Genomic DNA, 11,388 nt, shown 5'->3' on the forward strand with positions numbered 1-11,388 from the left:
AAGGAGCAGAGGATTTCTAGCAACATGGACACGGTCACCATCTAGTGGTTATACAACATAATAGTATTTGTCTACAGACCTAAGAGAAGCTCAATATTCTGTATTTTACTCGTCTCTGGAGAAATTCAAAAAAGCAGAAAGATAGTACATAAAATAATAAAGATGGGAAAGATTACCTATTCCACAAACAGGGTTTCTAACGAGGTCTAAAACTGGAGAGGTGAAACAATAGAGTAGCATTATAATTCTAGGGTCTCCCAGCCCCTCTAGAAATTACAAGCATTTAAATAAATGTGTTAGTAAGTTTACAGAGTAAGGAAAATATATATAATGAAATCATCATGATTATCAAGTAATTCCCCAAGCCCGTTCCTATAATTTCCAGGCAAGAATTGCTGTAACTTGCATGGGGAAGGGCAGTGCAGGCGTGTGGGATGAACATTGTGTTAAAAGTCCATGCTTACGTTCTGGTGTTTCCCAACATCCATTCTCCACTTCTTTAGAAATATATCCCCTGATTTTTAGCTGTCAAATTAAATTGCAGAATAAAGAATAAAGATCGAATTTCCCAGCCTTTCCTGCTGGTGGGAGACTAGAACTTTGTTCTATTCTTATCTGTAACTGGGTCTGAATAGCTGGAAACGTGAGCATGATGGCTGAAGCTCAAGGAACCATTCTGAACGGAGAAGCGGAAGAATTTGTTGAAGATGGCAGACCATCAAGAGAGAAGTTTCCTGGGGTCTTTGATAATTAATGAGCTGCCATGCCAACCCTATACTGTTTATCTCCAGACTTACTTTACATGAAAGAGAAATACATTCCTATCTTGTTTAATGTAGCATCTGACACCTGGAAATGGCTTTTTGAACGTCGCAGAAAGTAAATTATTAGTAATGATTTATTGGAAGTGGTAAAGAAGAAGGCAGTGAGGATTCAGACACTGCCAACTGAAAACATGAGATCTTTGTTACTCAGCAAAATGTTAGTTAAAGGTCACCTGTGCTCTGAAAGGTTGTAGAGCAAACTGAGGCTGCAACTTTCATTAAAAATTTTCTGCCAGACCATGGAAGACAGTGCATTGTCAGAAATCAGCTGAAGAAAGCTGCCTTCATACCCACACGTGGTTTCAGAGGCTATAAAGTAGACCTCCATTCAGTTAAGCCATTTTGAACTGGTTTCAGAGTATAGAAACTAGTAAATCAAACAACCATTAAAACAAAGTCTAGAAGAGTTGTGATGGGCTCTTGGGTAATGGTGGCTGCTTGAGTCTGACGTCTCCACATATCCTTCCCCCAACCCATAAAGTCATCTTGGAGCACAAACGACATCACGCATGCTCCAAACCTGCAGCATCACTAGGAGACTATCCCAAACTCCAAACTGTAAACAAAGCATTAAGCACCTTATATCAACAGAGATATTGTGGGAGCATCTGTGGGGAGGTGAGCTGGGAGAAAGAAGTCTTGCCACCATGGGGAGGGCATCAGCAAGGGCTGGGACAGGGAGGGTACCAAAGCCTCAGAGGACATGGTTTCTAGAGAAACAGATAAAGAAAGAAATGCCGGAGGAGGAAAGGAAAGCAATTAGAGGCATGAGGATTGGAACAGAAGTAAAACTATGTTTTTGTGTAGCTGACGTGATAATATAACTGGAAACTCTAAATAACAATGCTTAGAGCAATGCAAAAAACTGCAAGAATCTAGCACTGTGGCAGGATGTACAATTAACATGTGCAAAACCAATCGCCTTGAAGGGCGTATCACCTCTGCGATATTATTCTTTTCCCAAACCCATCACCCGAGTCTGGTTGCAAGAAAAATATTAGACAAATCCAAATTGAGGGGCATTCAGCAAAATGCCTGACTAGTACTCCCCAAAACTGTCATGGTCATGAAATATCAGGAAAGATCAAAGAATTGTCACAGACTGGAGGAGACTAAGGAAACAGGACTACTAAGGGTACCGTCGTATTCTGGGCAGGATCCCAGAACAGAAGGGACATTAGGGGAAAAGCTAGTGATATCCAAATAAAGTCTGATTTTGACAGCAGTGTAGAAATGCTGGTTTTTTAGTTTAGACAAACGTAACATGGTAATTGTGAGATGTTCACCCTGGGGGAAACTGGGTATGGTGTAACTTTTCCATAAAGCTAAAACTACTCTAAAACTAAAAGTGTATTACAAAGAATAAATGGCCTTCATATACCCAAATAATAACCAGTTAGAAGAGAACGCCTAGGAACAATAACTGCAAAAAAATTAAATACTTAAGAATAAGTAATCAGAAATGTGCCGAATCCAAATGAAGAAAACAATAAAAATTCTCAAAAGGACACAAAATTAGCCTCAAACCCATGTAAAGATATCCCGTTCTTGAATGGAAGGATTCAACATGATCCCCACAAGTAGATCTATAAATTTATCTCAATCCCAATAAGAAATCTCGACAGGCTTTTGTTATGAGGCTAGACAAGTTGATAGTGATGTTCATATGGGGGGAAAAGGTGCAAGAATAGCCAGAAAACACTGAAAAAGAAAAGGTACGGTGGGGGGGGACGTCTACAAGACATTAAAATACCTAGTCCAGGGGTGCCTGGGTGGCGCAGTCGGTTAAGCGTCCGACTTCAGCCAGGTCACGATCTCGCGGTCCGTGAGTTCGAGCCCCGCGTCGGGCTCTGGGCTGATGGCTCAGAGCCTGGAGCCTGTTTCGGATTCTGTGTCTCCCTCTCTCTCTGCCCCTCCCCCGTTCATGCTCTGTCTCTCTCTGTCCCAAAAATAAATAAAAACGTTGAAAAAAAATTAAAAAAAAACAAACACCTAGTCCAGCTTCTATAATTGAAACTGTGGTACTGGTACATGCACAGACAAACCAGTGCAACAGGACAGAAGGCCAGAAACAGACACGAATGCATGCGGAAATTGTGTAAATGATACAGGCGGCACCTACAATCACCGGCTGGCACAAAGATGGAACTTCGACAGTATCTCTTGAGCAAACTTTGCTGGGATGGGCCTTACTCAGTGAAGTGGGCGTATGGCATTGTGGGAAGGGAAGAGAACCAGATGGGTGGCATAGTGACTTCACTATCTACCAATTTCCAGCAGATCCCTGATCCAGCTCATCTTCCTTCCCGTCAACCAGGAAGTGGGAGTGATATACCCAAGTGGCTTCCTGCCCACAGGAATTGCTGATTTCCGGTGAAAAAGCATCTCTGAGATGAGCAGAGCTGTGGGAAAATAAGGGATTATGGAGCAGGTTCAACTCAGCACAAATTCGAGTGGAGCTTAACGGTGCTTGCTTTCTTCTCTAGGGCCTTCGTGACATTGCCCAAGCTTCTCTGGGTTGGAATTTGCTAGCCGAGTGAGAAATGGAGGAAAACAATCTCAAGTGAATGCTAATGAGTCTGGGGAGTGGGCGGGGGGGGGGGGGAGGTTTTAACGTTTTCTTATCCATTCCTCCTTTCATTTACTCATTTTTAAATTAGAGTTCCGGTCCTCTGGGTCACAAAAATTTAGGAAAATGCCTCCCATATATGGACCTTACATGAAGATGCTGAAGGTCAGCTATGGGGTAACCTGACCAGGACAATGAGTTGCGGCACATTGTCTGAAATGTTTAGGCAGACTGTGGCCTCTCTCTTTGCGCTGGTCTTCACGTGACCCCCGCAAGGAAACATCTGCACAGGATACTCTGTTGGTGAAGGTCAGCTGCAGATCCCTAGCAGTGCAAGGCCCGAGGAATCTTGAGGTTAAAGGAAAGTTTTAAGAGCAAGTCTCTCTTAATACAGACAGGGCAATCATTCCAGCGGGAGTACGGCTGAGATAGGAATTGGAGAAAGGTTTCACTCAACGAAAGAGAACTTGGTCAGGCCAGCTCTGTGTAGTTCATGAAGACATCTCATGATGGTGTAGCAAAGAGTACTGTGAACCCTCTGGGAATGGCACCGTGGGAGTGTTCTGAAAGAGGAATCTCTGACTCTTAGCAAGATGTTTTTCTCATGCCGCATCGCTATAAAATCATTGCTACCTACAGTTCTGATTTGAGGAAACTTTCTAGAAGTGTTTCCCTCTTGGATCCATGTGGTATGTATGATCCCCCCCTCCTTTCTTCCTGGAATGAAATCTCTTTCCTACTCAGAGAGCCTCTGGCCAGACAACAAAGATTGGGGTCATTGTCTGAAGAAGTTGCCCATTAATACTGTTCGAAGGATAACGGGGTTTGGGGAAGGCTCTTTAGTCTTGTTTGTATCCATTAGTCCCTTAGCACAAGGATCTTACAGAAGCCGTAGGCCTTGGACCACAGTGCTGAGATGAGGGAAAGGTAGTCCCATAAGGAGGAAGGGTAGCATATGGATGGATGAAGGACAGAGAAGCACCCTGGCTGGGAGTTCTGAGCAGCCTGAGAATAGCATGCTTAGGAAGGCAGGCTCTGAATGATGGCGTGGCTGTCACAGGTGTTGGGTAAATATGAGGGCACAGTGCAAACACCCTGACAAATGCCTCAAAACCACGAGAACCTTAATATTCAGCTCTCTGTTAAAAGGAGCGTTCAATGAAACGCTGCCTCGTTTCCTTTAAAAAAAAAACCCAACAGAGGGCGCTGTCGCCCAACAAAGCTACATTCGAGTCCTAATTAACCATTTTCCAATTGGGTAAGTTGCCCCTTCCCACTCAGGTCTATGAAAAAATCATCTTTTTGAGCAATTCCAGACTGAATTTTGTTTTCAGCTTTCCGCTCGGCTGTGGTGGGGATGTTTGTTTACAACAGGGTTGCCGCTGAACATATGCTGTATGAACCGGGTGATTCAATACCCTGATTGAGCCCAAAGAAACACCCGACGGTTTTGGCAGCATTATTTTGTGGCGCAGAGAATGCGCACGTTCAACTTCGTGAAGGGAATTTGGATGGTGGGGGAAGTAGAACAGTGAGGGTTATGCATCCTAAGGAAACAAAAGAGGTTGGCAGGCGAACATTCACACCCACCGCTCACATGTGGACGCACACACATGGGATTTTCAATTGGTCACAATCGGCAAGAACTCAGTTCACCGCTGCTTCCTCAGGGACTGGCATCTGTGCCTGCCACCTAGAGGTGCCTGTAAATATCTTTGAATCACAACTGATAGATTTAATAACAAAACTTGTTGGGAAGTTTAGTCCACTAGCTGTTTAGTTTATGCAGCACTAAATAATGTTTAACTGTTGTTACTGATTTTTAACTCCGTTAACTGAATTGGCTCTTTGTTTGGAAATCACATAAATGCAGGGATAGGGTCCATAAATACAATAACCAAACGCTGCCCTTTCCCCCTCAGCTTTCCCCAAAGCATCCCATTCTCAGTACTTGACTTTCTTCTTTAAGAGTACCCTTGGAGACTGGTTACTGGGAGCCTCTCCCAGACTGAGAGGAAGCCAGTGTTTCCCCCTGGGTTCCTGAGGAGGGTGGGGTGGGGAGTCCTGCTCCTTGGGGGGGGGGGGGCTCAACCTGCTCCTCTGATTAGTCCCTTCCTCCCAGCCTCTCACCCCCAGGGCAGGCCCTGAGGATAGGGCACAGTGATTTTTTTTCCCCCTTCTCTGCCTGAAGCATCTTGGAAGCCACAGAGGCTTTAGGGTGTCTGTGGGGCTCAGTCCATTAAGCTTCTGACTTGGGCTCAGGTCATGATTTCACAGTTTGTGAGTTTGAGCCCCATGTTGGACTGCTTCAGAGTCTGTGTCTTCCACTCTCTCTGCCTTTTCCCTTCTTGTGCCCTCTTTCTCTCTGTCTCTCTCTCTCTGTTTGTCAAAAATAAAGAAACATTCATTAAGAAAAAGGAGTCACAAGACTTTTATTTCAAGATATTTACAATGTGTCTGTTAGAAATGGAGAGCAGTGCCAACATGGGGTTGTAAATTCAATGCCACGATTCAGATACTTACCTTTTACGAATTAAATGCTTAAAACATGAAAAGTACAATGCAGCGTAATTGTGCCGCAGCATCACAATTAAACTATTCATAAGTGACTATTAACTCCATGTGAAGCAGGCAGGTTTCAGAAGAAGTTGCAGAAGAGGTCTCTCACCTGAACCCTGTGAGTTTCGCAGAGGAACACACACTCTCAATCCGCGATGTCGTCAGAGGGCTAAGTCCTCCGCTCTTTGTCCTCCACCTGAGCAGGGAAGGCCGTTTGGAAAGTGGATTTGTCCGAAAGGCGTTCTGGGGACTCTGTGGAGTGTGGACTGCAGTGGGAAGAGGGAGAGATGGGGGATTTATCTGTAGATAGATAATGGCAACCCTCTGGACTGAGGCCCTGAAGGTCTGAAATCAAGCCACAGAAATGGTGATAAGGATATGAAGGGGACTAACAGAGGTATTTCGAAAGGGAGAATCTCCTTGCTTTTGTTTTGCGTATGTGAAATACTGGAAACAAATAGAATTAATAGAGGAATTTTTATTTACTCATTTGTTTTTAATGAACAAAAAGAATGACTCTATAGCTTCCGGAAGCTTCCGGAAGATGGTGACTAGAACAGGGTACTGCTTTCTTCTTCTCAGGAGAAGAGAGCTTTTTACTTGGGCAGCAGCTTGCCAATGACTATTCCTCCAGGAATGTCCGTTTGTATAATTTTTCCCCTGATACATGTGTTTCCTCAAAATGTCCAGGCAGGAGCCAGTGGAGGCAACGTGTCCCAGAGTAGCCAATGTGGCCAACAAATGTCATTCCCTTTCTTGCGTCTTTTCAGACCACACTCTGGATGGTGGGAAAACTTGGAGGTGTCACGGCTGCAATGCTTTCTGTCATTCTTGTGTTGCACAGGAACGGGGGATTTGTCTGGGAAAGGGAGAGTAGACCTCAGTTCTCAAAGTTTAAAGGTCATGTGGCAGCGAGGTGGAGTCCTAGTAGGGAGTTAGGGCCCCTCAAAGCATGCAAGGGCCCTCCTCTCTGACACAGAGCTTTGTTCATGGCCAGGGGAAGAGCCAGGCTACTGAAATCCCACCTCAGATGCTTCACCGCAAGAGCAGTGTCACTAACCGCCAAAGTAATAATAGTGCGTCAGGCTAATTGATGGAGATTTTGATTTTTTTCGGTATGTGTTGCTTTGTTACCATGTTTGCTTTGTAAAAGATAGGAAAGTAAGGGGAGTTTTTCCCCTTTTGCATCCTAAGAGGGTAGTCAAGCCTTCATCTTTGGAGTCAGGGATCCCCAGGGGTTCCTTCACCATCTCTGTGTAACAGAGCTGAAGACAGACTTCTGGACATCAGAGAGCAGCTACCAGTCAGGCTTCAGTTTGAGGGGTCAGCCCCAAAGGGGGAGGGGAGAGAAGCGAGGCACCCAGGGGAGAGAAGACAGGCCTCCCAGTGACTGCAAAGGGCACTTGGCTTTTGGGGGGTTTCTAGAAACGGAGGAGGCCCGTGCTCTGTCAGCACACAGGTTGCTAAGACAAGTGTGGGATTCCTGCAGGGGATGGAGAATGGAAGCAGGAGAAGGAAGCTAAGAGGGGCCACCTTGGACACTGAGGCTAAGGATCCCTACTTTGCTTAGTTCAGAGGAAACGAAGCCACCAACTGTCCTGACCTCAAACAGGTCACACTTTAGTGGCAATCAGGAAGGATTCATGTCTAGAGCTCCCGTTTTCCAAAGGTAGGCTCTTTGGATTCTTGTATGATCCTAGGAAGGGAATGAGATCCCCAAAATAAGACCGGGGTTGCATTTCCCATCACCTCTAAACAAGTAAGTGTAGGGGAGGGAAGAATTTCTTTCTCCCCGCCACCCCCCCCGCCCCCGCCCGCCCCACACTGTTCTTCTAGCTGGTTTAGGAATTACCTTGATCTGAGACAGATTAACAGGAAGAAAAAATGAGAACAAAGTTTTGTGTGCACACAGATCCCCAATAATGAAGTTGAGACCCCAAGAAATGACCAAGGCAGGCAGTTGTATACATTTTAGACAAAAAGACAACACATTTGTGAGGAATTGACAAGATAAAGAACACAAGGGTTCAGGAGCTTTAATTTGTCAGAAATTCTAAGCAAGAATTTAGGCTGAGGTAATAGATAAGAAAACAAATAACAAGATTTGTTTCTATAGCTTTCTCATCGTTAAAATTTCTATTTCTGGTGATAAGGATGTCTTTTTACTTCTTAGCACAGGGAGGGTATTTTTTAAAGGAAAGATTTGTTTCCTGTTTTCTGAGTGACAGAGGACGTCTGAGTGCCCTCCTCTGGCTGCTTCCCAAGTAGCCTCAATTACAAACAATGTGCCATTGTGGTACATTTTCTGGCCGCCTGCCCTGTACCCTTACAGTCCCCTGCTCCGAAACTTCCCTGGAAGTTCTGTATCCTAAAAGCTGAGCTGGTGATTGGCGAAAGAAATTGAGTTAGTAAATGAGTGAAAGGAAATCCTTATTAGAATGAAGATGGATAAATAGAAAAGAACAAGTCAGAGCACATTTCCCCCACATTCCTCTAAACCAGCCCTCAGCCCCGGAAATAGATCAGTCTCTTATAATGTCCAGGCTTTGTCTATCTGATGAAAAATACTAATTTTGGGGTCGCCTGGGTGGCTCAGACGGTCGAGCTTCTGACTCTTGATTTTGGTTCAGGTCATGGGATGGAACCCCGCGTCGGCCTCGGCTGGTTGTGGAGACTGCTTGGGATTCTCTCTCTCTCAGGGTGATTAAGGGTTCGACTTTGGGTCAGATCATGATCTCATGGCTCGTGAGTTTGAGCCCTGCTTCGGGTTCTCTGTGGACAGTGCAGAGCCTGATTTGGATTCTCTGTCTCCATCTTTCTCTCTCTGTCCCTCCCCCTCTTGCATGCTCTGTCTCTCTCTCTCTGTCTTAAAAATAAATAAACATTTAAAAATTTTAAAAAAAAGATTGTCTTTTCCTGTGCCTCTCTCTCTCTGTAAAATAAAATTTAAAAAATACTAGTTGTTTCTTTTAACAGATTTAAGTTAGATATTATTTGTCTTAATTGGTCTACATAGAAGCACCGTTTTTAACTAGCGATTGATTGCCCAAGCTCCTCCTTGCTGGGTGGTCAGTGTACCTAGGGCACAATGATGTTAACTTCCGACTGGAGTATTCTGAAAGTGTGCATTGTAGTATTAAAATCTCATTCTATTACCATAGAGAGATTTAGGCTTTCCATTTCTTTTTTTTTTTTTTTAAGTTTTCATTTATTTATTTTGAGAGAGAGAAAGCATGCATGGGGGAGGGGCAGAGAGAAAGGAGAGAGAATCCCAAGCAGGCTCTGCACTGTCATTGCAGAGCTTGACTGGGGGCTTGGATTCACAAATCATGAGATCATGACCTGAGCCAAAGTCGATGCTCCACTGACTAAGCCACTCAGGCACCTCTAAGATTTGCATTTCTAATTCATAATCTCCAAAACTTGTCAGTAAGACCCTCAATGTTGAATAGAACTTGGAATTGTGATATATGAATGGGTTTTCTATGATTTCTTGATGGGTGTGTTTATGTGGCACAATTTTATGAACAAAGGAACCCAGGTTTGTAATTTGGCTGGCATTTAGGGTGGAATGCTTACTGACAGAAGGACCTAGGTGTCTGAGTCCATGTGGTCCTGACCATTTGGGTGGGAACCCTTTATATATTTTGTTGCCACAATGAATAGAAGACCAGTGTGGTTTATAGATAAGGTTAGGTTGAATGTATGGTTTTCAAAGTGTGGAGCATTACACGACCTTCGCCATTAATACTCATCCATACATCTCCATATTTCCTGTGGTTCCATCAGTCGATGAGGGCAGAACAGTTAATAAAATAGTTTCTTTAGAAGTCCTGTTGATTGGCTCTGGCATCTATAAAGCTTAGCTTTATCATTTTGCCAAGTAAATCCAGATTTTTGGTCTACCCAAAGAGTCTGTGGAATTGGGTAATCCAATTGCATAAGAGGGTTGTGCAAGGCTGATATGGAAAACTTTGGGTGATTTGGCAAACTTCTCTTTTAAACCTCTTTGTCAAGTTTGAAGATGCCATTTTAATGCCAGCATTAAACCACCGGGTGTGTTGCAGTATATTCTTGGTGTATCTCCCAGGAGAAGTCCATGGGGCATATCTGTTTTCAATGCAAAGGGAAAATTTTTCAGCTATTATTTCTACGCTGACAAGGGATAGTCCTTGAGCTTCTGTAGAAATTTTCCAGGGTCCAAGTACCTCACCAGGGAAAAAGGAATAGTGACTTTCTTCTGGTCATGGATACCACACCTTGTCATCCAACCATCTCCCGTGCTTAGTGTACTAGGAACAAAGACCACTCAGGTTCTTCTACATTATCTAGATGACACAGCCAATGGTCAGACAGTTAACATGGCCAGAGTTTGGTAAACTGGCATAAGGAGGTGTTTGATCTGTGCCTCACCTTTGAAAAAGAGGGGGCTAGTAAGAATAAGACATAGGTTAGAAAAGAACCCATAGTGGAAACATACAGATGGGAAGTACAATAGATAGAAACAAATATTCTTTGGTCAGCCTTCTATTCAATGACTTAAAAATGTGAAAAAGTATTAAAAAGAAAGTTGAGTGTTTTTGTTTTTGTCTTAATATCAGGGAGTCTCAAAAAAAAGTAGTTGAAAGAGTTCTTGATCTGTGATCTTGGGAGAAGTTGTCTATGTCATGGTGCCATCTGCTTTTGGGGCCTGGGACTTGGCCCTCGAACTCTTCATCTTCAGGTCACCTGTAAGGCTCATCCCCCAGTTGTCTTGAGAACAATTATCTGGGTCTATTTTGGGGTGATTTGCATGAATCCAGGATGGCCTGTCTTTTACTTTGATGGCAGTGTAGGTGGTCAAAGTACCTCATAGGGTCCTAACCAGAGAGGTGATAGCATGTGTTTTCTTCTAAAACCCTGGATGTACACTTGTTCTCCTGATAGAAATGGGTGGTAAGCCCCGTCAGTTGGTGAAGGCCATGCCTCTTTTACCTGTTGATGATGTACTCTAAGTGCACTAGTTAGTTCTTGTACATTATTAGTTATAGCATCAGATTATTCCCCTAATCCCCGGATGAAAGATTTAGAGATACCAGTAGGGATTTGACGACCAACCACTATTTCAAAAGGGGTCAATCTATGTCTCCTATTTGGAGTGTGTTGGGTCTTAATAAGGGCCGAGGGCAATGCTTGTGGCCGTTTAAGTACAGTTTCTTGACAAATCTTTTGTCTCTAGATTTTTACATTCCACTTGTCCTGATGACAGAGGACAATATGGGGTATGAAATTTTAATGAGTACTCCATGGGTTTTGCAAGCAGATGGTTTATCTCTGATGTATAGTGAGTTCCTTGGTCTAACTCAATCCATAAAGGAATGCCAAAAATGAGGGGTAATCTCAGTTATTAATTTCTTCACCACTGTTGCTGTGTCAGCACATCTGGTCAGATAGCAT

This window comes from Lynx rufus, unplaced genomic scaffold, assembly GCF_022079265.1.
Source record: "Lynx rufus isolate CCGP_SWC_20201006 ecotype Redwood Valley unplaced genomic scaffold, mLynRuf1.p SCAF_1, whole genome shotgun sequence".
Classification (NCBI taxonomy): domain Eukaryota; kingdom Metazoa; phylum Chordata; class Mammalia; order Carnivora; family Felidae; genus Lynx; species Lynx rufus.